The sequence below is a fragment of the Protopterus annectens genome, chromosome 16.part0 (genome assembly GCF_019279795.1).
Source record: "Protopterus annectens isolate FY-2018-M chromosome 16.part0, PAN1.0, whole genome shotgun sequence".
Lineage (NCBI taxonomy): Eukaryota > Metazoa > Chordata > Ceratodontiformes > Protopteridae > Protopterus > Protopterus annectens.
In genome coordinates this window covers 476570879-476587309 of record NC_056750.1, presented here as the reverse complement: position 1 = coordinate 476587309, position 16431 = coordinate 476570879, and the positions used below count along the sequence as shown (strand labels likewise).

The 16431-nt window shown below is 38.4% G+C and overlaps 1 protein-coding gene across 1 annotated transcript in view; it reads left to right on the top strand.

Annotated features, from left to right (window-relative positions):
* The window catches only part of RALGPS1 (Ral GEF with PH domain and SH3 binding motif 1), a 3844659-nt gene that overhangs the window by 810883 nt on the left and 3017345 nt on the right, over window positions 1–16431 (top strand). The gene's annotated exons all lie outside the window — the stretch shown is intronic.

Genomic DNA, 16431 nt, shown 5'->3' with positions numbered 1-16431 from the left:
ATTTCAGTTGATGTACTCCTTCAATGCTTCATTTATTTTAATCATCTTTGAACGCATTTGACTTATTTTTCCTCTAGATAACTGGAAGTCATGTATTGCACCAAGGCTAGAGCTTCAATTACTTTTTTTGCTGAACAGCTGCAGGCATCTTCCCAGCCAGTGTTTTCTCCTCACCTTTTGCGGTTGATTTTTTTTCTCTAAATTTCTTTTTTGCTATCTTCTAGGCAGTGCACTTACTAGCCAGTAACTGAAATTTACCCAAAAAGACAAATTCACTGACTTTCTTTTTTGAGTTTCTGTTTCCACACTGGGTGAGTTGAAATTAAGCTGTCCTCAGTGTGCAGCCATCTTGGCAGTCCTTTTGCTGAACAATTTCGACCTGCATGTATGCAGCACAGACCTGCAGCATGCCACCACAGACTTTGGGTCTGCAAGACTGTGTGCATGACAGAGATTTTCCTGACTTGCATGCACTATTATGGCTGACATATAGGTGTTGCTGTGGTCCTGACAAGCATTGCTAATGGTTAGCTGTTGCTACTTACTCCCAAAGTACAAGAAACGTTCAATATCCATACCTCTCAACCTGGAAACATCAAAATCTGGACAAGGCCCATGAAAAATAGGTACAAATCTGTACGCTGATTAACATATATTTTGCATACATAATTACATAACCCCACCCACTCAAATGGAATTGTGGGATACCAACTTTCCAACGCAAACTGAAAAACAGACAACCAAAATATGACACCAGCGTCCCCCTGCAGCCAATGTCCCATTATCTGGCTATTTCGCCCCATTTACCATAAACACTAATGTGTGCATACCGCTTTACTTCTACAATGATTATTTGGATTTTATTTTTTGCATTTTATAGCACAATGCATAAACACTAATAGATATCTGCTAAACAAAGCAATACTGTCTCACAATGAAAATAGACTTAGCATTAAAACTTCTCTGCCCTTGAAACTCATTCATTGAAACAGCATTGAAACCCACACCACATCCAAAGAAAATGCATCTGGTGAGTGGTGGATAAAGATTAGCTTTGGGCTGTTTTCAAATCATAGACCCCTTGCACACAGAAGAAGAAACATACATGTGATCTTTGATACACCTTCCTGACTTTTATTAAATTATATTCATTGTATAATGCAGCACACTTGTTAGACTTGAGTGCATTTTAAATTTATTGTTTGAACATTTTTCCAGTAGGCAATGAAACAAAATGCATGAAGCAATAATGATAAAACTGCCCAATTCAGAAAATTTCCATCATAAACATCTACTTCTACACACACACACACACACACACACAGTGTGTATGTATATATATATGTATATATATATATATATATATATATATATATGTATATATATATATATATATATATATGTATATATATATATATATATATATGTATATATATATATGTATATATATATATATATATATATATATATATATAGAATGACAGTAGTGTCATAGGCATCTTGCACAGCTTCGCACTTATTTTCAATTTCAGTTTTTTTTTTGGGGGGGGGGGACAAAAGGCCAAAAACTAGGGACACATTTTAAACATTGCTTGTATAATTTTGGAAAGTTGCTAGAATAAAATGTTATGTTACCACCATGCATTTCACTGCCAAGTCTTGAACCCAGGACCCTGTGCACTACAGTGAGAGCAACATTCCACTATGCCAAATTAGCAGTTTCCTGAAAGATAGGAAGACAAACTTACATGGCTATCATTTAGTGAATTCAATTCTTACTTCTCACCATAGCTCTCAACGTTTTAGCACAAAAAACCTGAACAAAGCCAATATTGGGGGAATACAGCCCCAAAATAGGGACACATTTCAAATACTGATCTTATAAACTTAGAAAATTGCTAGAGTAAAAGGTTCTGTATTACCATTTATTTTCTGAAGTATATGAAGTCTGAAATTGGGGAAACCTTGCATACCTTGAGGGAACACTTCCACTGGGAAGGCCAAGAGTACTCAGACTCCAAGAAAAGGCTCAGGGATTTCCTCTTGCTCCCTCAACACAGGCCTCTGGCTATACCTCCTGTCTTAGACATATTAGATGATGTGTATTCAGAGGCCAGCCTTAACCCAGATTCTTTACCTCCAGCTCCAGTCAAGCCTGACAGGTATTACCGGGTGCCTGATTCACACCAATTCCTATACAAAAGCCATGCGGCTGACCCAGAAACTATTTCACACGGTCCAAAGGAATTAAGGCCTCCACTGCTAAAAATCCATTACCTTCAGAGAGAGATTCCAGAGCTTTAGAAAGGTGGGGGGGGGGGGAGGTATACACCTCAGCCACTTTAACCATGAGGGCATTAAACTGTCAGTTCCATATGTTAAAGTATCAACAGTTTTTGTTATCTCAGTTGAAAAGCGATGTCACAACCTGAACAACCAGACTTGAAGGAGTTACATGATTTGTTGCATAGTGCAGAGCAAGTGGGTAAACATACCTTGCAATGTGGTTTTGATGCTTTAGAGGCCTCTTGTAGAGCTGCTGTTACAGGATCAGTCATACGTAGACATGCTTGGCTCAAAGAGCAAACCTTACCAGATCATGTCAAAGCTAAATTACTAGATGCACCACTTCAAAAAGATGTATTGTTTGGTGTTAAAGCTGAGGAGGTATTAAAGAAAATGGAGGAAAAGGCAAAATCAATGCAAATAGTGAACGATTTCCTACAGGTACAACTGCCACGTTTCAGTAGAAATTGGCCTTCAAAAAATTGGTCCTTTCCAGCCACAGACAGACCTCAAAGAGGTAGATACAGGCGCCCGAGAGGTAGAGGGCAATCTCAAGGATCATTTAGAGGCAGACAATGGCAAACACCTACACCAAGAGTGGGTGAGGATAGTTCACAGCCATTCAGAAAGCAGATCCAATGACTTTCCCCTTTGCATGCCAAGCAAGGCTCAAATGGCAGCACCTTTAGGCGGAAAACTGGCATTATTTTCGAAAAATTGGCATATTGTCACCAAAGACAAATGGATCCTGGACATTATAGACAGAGGCTACAGATTCCACTTTCACACCCTTCCAAAAATGAGAGGCATGCCAAACCTGCCACACAATCAAAGGGCAGAGGCACAAAAACAAATTTCAGATCTCATGGACATGAAAGCTATTCAAGAGGTACCTGCACAAGAACAGTGTCAAGGTTTTTATTCCAGACTATTCCTGGTACCAAGGAAGGGCAAAGATTGGAGACCTATTTTGGACCTATCCATCCTAAACACATATTTACTCGTACCAAAGTTCAAGATGCTCACATTACAGCAGCTTCTTCCCATGCTGGGCAAGGAGTCTTGGCTGGTGACATTGGACCTCAAGGAGGCATACCTGCATGTCCCAATCAGACAAGATTGCAGAAGATACCTCAGTTTTCTTGCAGGTTCATCCCATTATCAATTCTCTGCATTGCCCTTTGGCTTATCTACTGCACCCAGAGTGTTCACGAAATGCCTGGCATCAGTAATTGCCTTCTGCAGACTTCAAGGGATACAAATATACCCATATCTGGACGACTGCCTGATCCAAGCGGACAGCAAACACACTCTTTTGAAACACCTGGCGTTTGTAATAATGTTGTTGAAATCTCTGGGATACACAGTCAACAAAAAGAAGTCAAGACTAATACCCTCTCAAACAATAATTTTCCTGGGTGCCAGCTTGGATACAAACACCCAAATGGCCTACCTCACGCCAGAGAAACAAGGGCAATTACCTCAATACTTCAGAAAACTGGCAACCTTCACCAGGCTGACTGCAAGGAAAATCCTGCAGGCTCTGGGATTCATGGCATCTTGCATCCTGCTAATCCCATGTGAAAAGCTGCATATGAGGAAACTTCAATGGTACCTAAAAAACTTATGGTCTCAACACAGCCACAGTTTGGAAACAGTCATACCACTGATTCCATGTCTTCAAAAGGAATTTCTGTGGTGGGCTCAAGCATGCCAAAGAAACATAGGTCTCCCATTCTGCAAGCCTCAAGCAAATCAAGTCATCACAACAGACGTCTCGGACTACGCCTGGGGGGTGCACATGACAGATCGGTGCATTCAGGGCAAATGGTCACAAAAAGAAAAGCACCTACACATCAATCAAAAGGAAATGCTAGCAGTAATAAATGCTATTATGGCTTTCAAAGACCTACTGCATCCAGGGCAGCTATTGATAAGAACAGGCAACACCACAGTGATGTGGTACATAAACAAACAGAGAGGAACTCATTCATATCCCCTTTGCAGACTAGCCATGTCCCTTTGGAACATGGCTCTGGAATTGCAAATCCAACTTCAAGCACAATTCCTGCCAGGGAAGGAAAACACACTGGCAGACAACCTGAGCAGAAATATGACAGATCCACACGAATGGAAGTTGCATCCTCAAGTTTTTACAATGATAATTCAAGCATGGGGAAGGCCAGACATAGATCTCTTTGCCACCCACAGAAATTACCAATTGACAAAATTCTGCTCAAGGACCTTTCATCCACAGGCCTGGAAAGTGGACGCACTCTCTTTCAGTTGGACAATAATGACGGTTTATGCCTTTCCACCTCTTCCACTGCTGGGCAAAGTTCTATTAAAAGCCAGAGCAGACAGACCAAAGATGATTCTCATTGCTCCAGACTGGCCAAGACAACACTGTTACCCACTCCTGAGGAGCCTGATGCATTCCCCACCATGGATCCTGCCTCTAATGCCTCTTCTACTGACTCAGCACAACTTCAAAACTCTTCACAGTCAGCTGAAAACACTCAATCTAGCCGCATGGAGAATTCCTTAAATTCACAGCAGACCCTACTCTCCAAGGAGGTGCAGGATGTCATTTTGGAGGCCAGAAGGCCTTCTACTAGAAAAGCCTACTCCGCAAAATGGAAACGGTTTTGTATCTGGAATCAGAAAAAGGGTCAGAATCCTGGAATACTGAATTTACCTCAAATACTACAGTACCTAGCCGAGCTGCTAAGCAGTGGACTTTCATTCTCCTCCATCAATATCCATGCCTCAGCCATTTCTGCAGAGTACAACACTGATCCTCCTTTATTCTCTCACCCTCTCTTAAGACCATTCCTCAGAGGGGCTAAGAATATAAAACCCCCAAGGAAGCAGCCAGTACCGGCTTGGGACCTCAATTTCATTCTAGAAAAACTAACCCTGCCTCCTTTTGAGCCAGCTGCTTCAACAGATCTGCAATATTTGTCATGGAAAACAGCCTTCCTTCTAGCTATCACCTCAGCACGCAGGGTTTTGGAACTACAAGTCCTCATGGCTGTGCAGCCTTTCATCATTTTCCATCAGGACAGAGTTTCCTTACGAACCAATCCTTCATTTATGCCAAAGGTATATCCAGGGTAGCCTTGAATCAGGCTATCCACTTACCTACGTTTTACCCTAATCCACAAAACAAAGGGGAAAGGCTACTACATTCCTTGGACATTCACAGACAGCTCTGTTATTATTTGGACAGAACAAAGCCTTTCAGAAAATCAGAGCAACTCTGTGTCCTATGCTAGAGGTGCTCAAGGGAAGCCTATTTCCAAACAGACAATCTCAAAATGGATAGCCCACTGCATACGCTTTTGTTACTCTTTTCATGGTAAAACTGTACCTACAGGCATCAGATCTCACTCCACAAGGGCCACAGCTACCTCTGCAGCTTTCCTCAGAGGGGTTCCTACCAAAGATATTTTGGAAGCAGCCACTTGGAGTTCTGTGCATACTTTTTCCAAGCACTACAACCTACCATTATACTCCAAAACTAGAGTGGGCTTTGCCACTGCAGTCTTGCAGGGCATCCTGGCTCCACCTAGTTCCACTTAGTGCCTACCACCCCTTTATTAGCTTTGGGATTCTACCCATCTGTTATGACTGCAGCTGTATGCACGATGAACATAGTGCAGTTTTGTACCTACCATAAATGTAGATGTTCGAGTGCTAATACAGCTGCAGTCCAGGTTTCCCTCCCTCCTTCCCCTCTTGGGACAGGCCTTATGGCTAACACCTCCTCATACAACTTCATTGGGGTATTCTTTTATGGTGTATTTGCTTGCAACTACTGATTTTTGATTATATTGCATTTGCTTTACTACATAAATTTATGTTTTGCCTTCCTTCTGGGGACACCTGACATCTGGGGCAAGAAAAACTGAAGAAAATGGCGTTGGCTGGTTCTTTTATACCCCTGTCGCACTGACGTCAGGGAAGAAGCGATGACAACCGACGCCGGACCTAGACTTTGGAATTCGGCCGACCGAGGACCCGCCTGATGGCAGGAGAACCCATCTATTATGACTGCAGCTGTATTAGCACTCGAACATCTACATTTATGGTAGGTACAAAACTGTACTTTTTGAGACCAAGGGTTGGCATGGGCACTTCTGGGAGTTCGTTCTACAGCTGAGTAGTGTGGGTTTGGTTCTGAGTTTGCTGTTTGGAAACAGTAATCTGCATCTAATAAGTGCACTCTCGGGTGCACCACATTTCAAAAGCTCTGTTACACTGCGGTACCACCGCAGTACTGCTTCCAAAGGGGTATTACTAGTAGCAATTAACACCTGCTGTGGAATACCAGTCCAGTTGTCTTTTTGTGCTTTTATAAAATTAAAACAATCTGTTCCTTCCAGTTTCTCTGGTACAGCAGGAAATATCAATTTTCTCCATGTGCTCTGTTCCTGTATTTCTACCATTTTTTGAAAAATCTCTTCTTGAGCAGTCTCGTACTCTGCCAGTCTTTTCTTCATTTCGACCTCTGATTTTTGCAGTTTTATTAGTTCCACTGAATATCTGTTTAAAGCTACTTCTATTATTTTCAAGCCTTTTGTTATTTCAGTTGATGTACTCATTCAATGCTTCATTTATTTTAATCATCTCTGAACGCATTTGACTTATTTTTTCCTCTAGATAACTGGAAGTCATGTCTTGCACCAAGGCTAGAGCTTCAATTGCTTTTTTTGCTGAACAGCTGCAGGCATCTTCCCAGCCAGTGTTTTCTCCTCACTTTTTGTGGTTGATTTTTTTCTATAAATTTCTTTTTTGCTGTCTTCTAGGCAGTGCACTTACTAGCCAGTAACTGAAATTTGCCCAAAAAGACAAATTCACTGTCTTTCTTTTTTGAGTTTCTGTTTCCACACTGGGTGAGTTGAAATTAAGCTGTCCTCAGTGTACAGCCATCTTGGCAGTCCTTTTGCTGAACACTTTTGACCTGCATGTATGCAGTACAGACCTGCAGCATGCCACCACAGACTTTGGGTCTGCAAGATTGTGTGCATGACAGAGATTTTCCTGACTTGCATGCACTATTATGGCTGACATATAGGTGTTGCTGTGGTCCCGACAAGCATTGGTGATGGTTAGCTGTTGTTACTTACTCTCAAAAGTACAAGAAACATTCAATATCCATACCTCTCAACCTGGAAACATCAAAATCCGGACAAGGCCCATGAAAAATAGGTACAAATCTGTACGCTGATTAACATATATTTTGCATACATAATTACGCAACCCCACCCACTCAAATGGAATTGTGGGATACCAACTTTCCAACGCAAACTGAAGAACAGACGACCAAAATATGACAGCAGAGTCCACCTGCAGCCAATGTCCCATTACCTGGCTATTTTGCCCCATTTACCATAAACACTAATGTGTGCGTACCGCTTTACTTCTACAATGATTATTTGGATTTTATTTTTTGCATTTTATAGCACAATGCACAAACACTAATAGATATCTGCTAAACAAAGCAATACTGTCTCACAATGAAAATAGACTTAGCATTAAAACTTCTCTGCCCCTGAAACTCACATTCATTAAAACAGCATTGAAACCCACACCACATGCAAAGAAAATGCTTCTGGTGAGTGGTGTATAAAGATTAGCTTTGGGCTGTTTTCAAATCATAGACCCCTTGCACACAGAAGAAGAAACATACATTTGATCTTTGATACACCTTCCTGACTTTATTAAATTATATTCCTTGTATAATACAGCACACTTTTTAGACTTAAGAGTGCATTTTAAATTTATTGTTTGAACATTTTTCCAGTAGGCAATGAAACAAAATGCATGTACCAATAATGACAAAACTGCCCAATTCAGAAAATTTCCATCATGCACACACACACACACACACACACACACACAGTGTGTATATATATATATATATATATATATATATATATATATATATATATATATATATATGCATATATATATATATATATATATATATATATATATATATATATATATATGAAAAATAGAATGACAGTAGTGTAAGCCATAGGCATCTTGCACAGCTTCTCATACTTATTTTCAATTTCAGTTTTTTTGGGGGGAGGGGACAAAAGGCCAAAAACTAGGGACACATTTTAAACATTGCGTGTATAATTTTGGAAAGCTGTTAGAATAAAATGTTATGTTGCCTCCATGCATTTCACTGCCAAGCCTTGAACCCAGGACCCTGTGCACTACAGTGAGAGCAACATTCCACTATGCCAAATTAGCAGTTTCCTGAAAGCTAGGAAGACAAACTTAAATGGCTATCGTTTAGTGAATTCAGTTCTTACTTCTCACCATAGCTCTCAACGTTTTAGCACAAAAAACCTGAACAAAGCCAATATTGGGGGAATACAGCCCCAAAATAGGGACAAATTTCAAATACTGATCTTATAAACTTAGAAAATTGCCAGAGTAAAAGGTTTTGTATTGCCATTTATTTTCTAAAGTATATGAAGTCTGAAATTCAAATGCTTGTCATTATTTAGTTAATTCAATCCTTCAATGACTTGCCACAAAACTCCTGAAAACCACAGATTTTATGAGGAACAGAACAAAAGTATGAGGCATAAATTCACAAGTGGTGGCAACTAGGGACTTTAGGCTCTTTTTACCTGACCCACGGTACAGGGTTTGAGCCTGAGTACCTCTAGCTACCAGGTGTATTCACCTTGGGCTCTTCACACACACACACACACACACACACACACACACACACACACACACCATGCATTCAATTCCCTGCTTGCAGATTCAGTTCCCGACCTGCTCACGTACAAAATACCTCAAATACAATTCAAGCAGCAGCAGTGAGACAATACCTCAAAACACTCTTACCCAGAAGATGCATGCTCCCTCAAGCTCTGCAGTACCCAGGCATTCAATTCCCGACTGCTCACACACAAAATACCTCAAATACAATTCAAGCAGCGAGAAAATACCCTTACCCAGAAGATGCATGCTCTCTCAAGCTCTGCAGTACCCAGGCATGCAATTCCTGCTCGCAGATCCAAGTAAATCCTTCCTTCCCACAGTCAGTGTTTCCAGTTAAGATTCAAACAGTCCTTCTTCCCGGGCAAGAAAGCAGGTGGAAATGTGTGCACGTGAGCCCCTTGAGATCAATTCCTGACAGGCTGGCAGAGCTGACGTCATTGCGCACGTGATGACGTCCTCTCAAAACGCAAAAAAAAAAAAAGGTGGGAAAATTCCTAAATGAAGGGGTGCCACTCAGGATTCATGGCACCCCATTATTTGGACCCCAAAACTTGGTAAAAAACAAGTATTTCGGTACGGTTGGGAGGTATGTCAATATCCAGAAAACTAAATATATTCAACTATCACCTTGTTGCCTTGTTCTGTATTTACAAACTTTTTTTTCCAAATTTTAGAATACAACAGCTTGAAATCTCATATGTTTTCTGTTGGCTACTTAAAACTCATAATTCTAAAATACATATTAAAGCATAGTAAGTGAGTAACTAGAAATTACATATTAAATATTGAAGAAAGGAGGCAGAGAACATGGATATCTGAAAGATTTAAATGCTTAAGAGTCTACAGACTGCAAATTGGTACACTCTGTCAGAAAAGTGATATGCAAGAACAAAGTGACACACTTCATGTTGGCCATGGAAAGATGTTAAAACGACTTTTATGTAATGGAAAGTGAGATTAAAGATTGGAACTACATACTGAAAGAGTCATGTATCCTGTCATAATTTTTGATTCTTTAGTATGAGTCTCAAAACTACAGAAAATTAAGTGTGATCCTTGGACCACAACAGTGAATTGTGAAATTCAGTTACATGGAAAAATCATTTTTTGCTGGACATACACCCCCCCCATCCCTTCTATTTATAGATACTAACTTCAAGATTGTTGTACCTTGGAGAAGAGGGAGTACACCAAGATACAGCAATTTTGCAATTAGTAAATATTTGGTTGTATTTACATGTAACTTCCCAGTGTTATGAGTATTACACTTATAGCCTTTGATCATAGAGTGGGAACCAAAAAGGTTAGTAGTGTCAATTACAGTGAGAGAATTTAGTATTAGATATATTTGAAACGCTGCTCTTACCTGTAGTAGGAAAATACTTTTGGTTGGGTATGATGTGCAGTTTATGGAGATGTTAGAGAAATTAACATTTTAAGTGTGTCAGATAATATTTAAATGACATCAGGAGCTCTAGTTCCTTATAGGGATTGCTGCTGAGGCTGAGGTTGGCCGACAGGCAGCTGTCCTTGTGACCAGACTTCATATATTCACACAAAGAGTCCAAAATTCTAAACTTTCAGTTAACACTACGTATTTAAAATATTTCTTAGATTGAAAGCAGCAGGGAAAAGAGGAAAAATGAGCAGGAGCATCTTCTGATATTACACCGTAAGCAAGAACAGTTACTTATGACTCAGTCTCTTGAAGTATTTAGGTTTTTGTTTATCTATGTGCACTTTATTTTTCTACATTTAAAAATCTGCAAAAAATAAGTAATTTATTTTATAATAAAAGAATGGTTACTGAGCTGGGATCATGTTTTCAAATTTTAACCTGCAGTTTTTTTATTGTTCTTCAGACAGCATACAGTTTGGATGTCAGTAAACATATCCTGTTTAAGATGTGCAATAATATGTAGGAAAAACAGTATAATTACAGAAATCATTCCAAGAGAAAATATTTCTGGGTCAATGAAAAATGATGCTTCGTGACTGAGAGTTGCGTCTTCTTAAGTATGTGACTCTGGAGGGCGCTGTTGCATTACTTGTTCATATACACCCTCTGATGGTGCTTCCTTATACAGTTCACCCATCTAGAATTCTTAGTGAGAAAAAACATTTTAATACATTACTTTTGAATATTAGATTTCTGATATTCAGAAAGAGCAAAAATGCATTGTTTCTTTGAACATTAGTTTTGTTATAATCAGCTGTTGTGCTTTTATTAGAGCAGAGAATATTGTATTAGGATATTTATGTGCATAAACTTTCTGAAGCCTGTCGAAGATAGTTTTTGTTTCCTTGAAAGCTCGCATATCGCCACAGCTTTGTATTGTTAGGTATACTGTTTCAGCAAACTACAGTAAAAGTCATATCAGAGTTTCAGATGTGTAATTAAAAAAGAGATGTGGTCTTCACTGAACTCTGTGATCCAAGGATGAGTTTCATATAAGAATCCAAGTCCAGATTATGCATTGCTAGATACAACTCCATGGATGTACCGCATTTCTTAGCTGGTTCTAGAAGAAAGTTTTGTATATAAAATTTTGTGCACAGATCATAATATTGACTACTAATATTCACTGGTTATATGGCAGATTACTGTAACTGCTTTCTTTGCACACGTTTGCAGAGCAGTTAAAAGGTATTTGCACGAACATAGCAGGATCTAGGATAGAATAGATCACCAGTCTTAAAAGTGTTTCCAAAAAAATTACAAAGCCTGCCTCTTGAACTGTCAGTGCCACCAACTCAGTGTCAGAAGAGCTGCAACTTTATTTGAGTTAGGGCTCAGGGCATGTGGGCCGAATGGATGTATAAAACTACTTTACTTGTGCTATAGTTTATGAATAGGAAGTCCATATTAGGTTATAAAAGAAATCATCACTGAACAGGAACTAAGGCCAGTCTTGCATTGTGCTGGACTTCATCCTTAATGTGACGTCATTTTCTTACTGCAGGATTTAGAAAGTAACTCTAATGACAAGAAGTGTAGCAGAGGTTGCTCTTTAATGTCATCTTTACCCAAGTCTGCAGTTCTGTTTCCCATTTTGGCCGCAGTTTTCAGTACATGTAATTTTAGTAGGGGTTCATATTATTTGATTTATTTTGTATTGCTCCTAAAAATAAACCTGTTTGTTACCTTTGAGGGTAAGCCTTGAGAACCAGAAGAGCACTGTGATTTAGCACCTAACTCCCTTGTTGCAACTTTGATATCCATTTGCCGGACAGACAAATGCATGCTTCATACTTATCATCCCAGACTGCAGTGCTATGCACTTTTACGCAAGTTACAGACACCATGTTCCTCCTTCAGTGAGCTTGGTTGTGGCCCCTTTTGCCTGTCTTCCTTGTGCCGGCCTGTCCCATGCCTGATCTAGTAATCAAATGGGACACCTGGATCATAGTCAGGGCTTTTTGTCCTTCTAGCCCAAGAAGATGGGTAGGTGAATTTCGTTCTTAAAAGTTGTCATTTCATTTTGAAGAAGTATTTTTTAAAGGTTTCTGAATGAAGAATAAAAGGTCCATGGAAGTATTTAAGATGTAGGAATTCAACTGGAGAAAGAAAGGAAGATGCAAATGTATGGAAGGAGATAGGGGTGGACAGCATGACATGCATTGTTCCAGAGTTGAGTGCTTTCTAGTAATTTCTGCTGTGCTGTATCATTAATGGTTACTTGTACTTATTTTTGTGTAAGCACTGGACAGCTGAGGTTTAGCTTAAAGGTGCTAATAACCCTCTTTGGTCCAGCTGCAGCTGCTTTACACATCAGCTGTGCTGTTAACCAGGCAAGTTATGTAATGAACAAAGGCAAATACTACAGATCAGATCAATTCTCAAAGCTGAGAGAAGTGGAGGATGTTTAATTGTGAGGCAGAACTTGTCTTTCTGATGCTTTGTACAATCATAGACACTTTAGACCAGTCATATTTTTTGATATATTATACTGATGTAAAAATGGATGCTTTTTGATTGGCCTGTCATGAAACATTTCAAGAGAACTGAAATAATGAAAAGTATGACCAGTCCTGGCAGAGAAATACTGCCCAGCTAATGGGATGGGTGCTAGTAAAATCGTGTCTTTGTCTTTAGCATATAGTTATGCATGTGTTACATCAACTTACCTCTCAACTGTCCGGATTTTAACATCATATTTTTTGGTCTCTTCCTCATAAAATTTATGTTTTTTTTGGTAAATAATTGAGGACTGAAGTCACTAAATACAGACATTTGAGCTTTAAACTTCTTTACTTTCAGAAAATGCATTTTAATGCAAAAACTGTTATTCTAGCAACTTTCTATGTTTATATGAGTAATATTTAATGTGTCCCTAGTTTTGGGACTTTGCCCCCCCCCCCAACACACACACACGATTATTTTTGGTTTTGTCCAGATTTCTTGCACTAAGAGGTTGAGAAGTATTCATCAAATTATACAAACCAAACACCTTTTAATGCCATTCATTTCACTGATGCTGTTACACATGTACAAATAATATACTAAAATACTTCTTCCCATAATAAGTGTCTAGGCTGTTCTTAAAAATATTTAAACTAGCGCTTGCTTTAATGTAATTTGGTAGTCTGTTAATGTTTAGTATCTAGAAGAAATTAAAAATATAATTACTAAATGTATTAAACAATCACCTTATTGCCTCCTTCTGTATTTGCAAACCTTTTTCCAGATTTTGGAAGGCAACAGCTTGAAATGTCAGATGATTTTTTTTTTGTCTGGTGGCTACTTAAAGCTCAAGATTGTGAAATACATAAATACATATTTAAGCATAGTAAAATAAGGTTAAAATAAGGTAAACCACTGTTTTCTGAAACACTCAAACATTATTGCAATAAAAGTACTCAGCATTTGAAAATATTTGTCAATATCTTGAAAACATATCAGTGATAGATAAAATTATAAAAGAAGAAAAAAACACAGGTTAAACTTGCATATCAGAACTATAATAGGAAGCATATATTTCAGTACTAGCGCTCAGCATGTACAGAGAAGGAAGAAAAAAACAGGTTATTATGTCAGAGCAATGTGGATACATACAATGAAAAGTCATCTTCATAGGACCCTATTACACAAACGTGTATTCTGACTAAAATAATAAACTGAGCATGAGCATTAGAGATGCCTAAATCACAGCAAACAGAGAAAAGTAGGTTAATACAGTAGTATTTCAAATAATTGTATATCACAAAACACGGTTCAAATAAAACTGAACTTGGCATTTTCTGTTTTTTTTTTTTTAACTTAGTTAACGTGTATAGCAATATTCTCTATACCCATCAGATAACTGAGTGATATTTGAAATAAAATTCAAATTATTACCAATTGTTATTGACTCGTTTGTAAAAAAAATAAAATATCTAAATGTCATCCAAATAAAAAATGTATACAATATATTTGAAAGGTATGTCAAACCACTCAAGTGGAAGTAGGTATTTTTTGTGTGACCTTGCAGTGGGTCACGTGGCACACATGAGTCCATATATGTACAAAAACATGTTTGTCATTATGCCGGCATTTTAACTGTATTATCACATAAAATACCACCAATAGAAGTGAATTTGAGAATTTTTCCTGTTAACTTACAGTGGGCCATTCTGCACACATAGTTTAAGTTTAGATAAATAGTAATCTCAAAAACTGAAATATTTGCTTTTTGCATCATGTAATGAGGGTGCAGATGTTTATACATTGACACTATAAGAAATAAAAGCAGTAGCTTGACGCATGTTTATGAAAGAAAAATATATTCCTTCTGTTTAGTACAGAAAAGAGGACAGGAGCTCCAACCACAATCAGATTAGGGTCTCTGTCTAAAATATCCAACTTTAGGTCATTGTTGAGGTTAGAAGACATCAGTATTTTCAATTTGTCATGAGTAGCATTTTCTTTCCTTGCCAGTAGGAAATAATTGTTTTGAAGGGGACTTGATTTCAACTCAGAATTATTCAAGTAGTTACATGACACTAATGAAAATTGTTATAGTTCTGCAAGATGTTTATGGCTTAGATTTATGTTGCAATATAATTTCTTTTAGTAAAGAGTGAAGTTTCTTGCAATGAGAGGCTGAGATGTCCCCACTCTTTGGGCCAGTAATAAAGAAGCCTGAATCCTCACCACAGGCACTGGAGAGAGACATTCACTTGGAACAAAAATGGATATACCCAGTATTTCCATATGCAGCTCTCTATCAATCACGATTTCCCTTATGAGCACATAGGAAACACACTCAGTATAGGGTCCGGATTTCTCTATCAGTCTCCCTCCAGGTCCCCAGTAAGACTCCCCACTGGCACAACTATAGAGTTGAGACCTCAGACTATTATCCAAGGGGAAGTTCTCCAGCACCCTCTCTGTGAAACCAGTTCTTTGTGTCCCTGCTACAAACAGCTGACACACACTCTTTGAGATTTGATTTTCACACACACACACACACACATACAACACACACACGCACACACACACACACACACCTGGGATAGGCTGGCACAGATTTACTAGCTATGCCCCCTTCTGCCCAGACTGTAAGGTAGTTACACTGCCACCATACACTCCAACGCCAGCTACTCTAAGACTCTTGCAAGGGTACCCTATTATACTGAGTGAAATTAATATTAATACATATGGTAGTTTGACCAATAGCAAGGCTTTCAGGAGTGGCCAGAGCTTTCACCAAATATATATATATATATATATATATATATATATATATATATATATATATATATATATGTATATATATATATATATATATATATATATATATATATATATATAAACATTCAGAGAAATTAAAATATTTTCTAAAAGACCAGCCACAATGAAAAGTTTAAATGTATTTAATAATAAATAATAAAAGAACATGAAACTACTAAATATCTACTTGCAGTAAACACCAGCATTTCAATCACAGGAAATATTACAAATAACACAGGTGGACAGGTTCACACATTTACAGAAAAAAACAATACTTAACTAATCTCAGTATAGTTTCCTCACTGATCTGAAGAATTATTATTACCTGGTTACTTACTAGAGCAAGGCAAGATGAAGTAGGTGAGAGATCCTTCATTGTCAGGTTACAAAAGCAGAGTGCTTTGAGACTTTAGTTTCACCTATTATTAAACATTATTTTTAGTGATAGATTAGAGAATGACATCACATATATCTGGTCATCTGACTTCTGGTTCCCATGTTTTCCCCCTTGGTTAGAAGCTATCAGGATTTAGCACATATGTGCTGATAATACACACAATGAGAGCCTTGCTAAGATCAGCTGCAGCTGCTGGAAGTCATAAAACACTTTCAAACCTTCACCCTTCCAGAGCAGCAATTAATTCACCCTAGTGACAATGCAGGATGCTTCCTAGCAC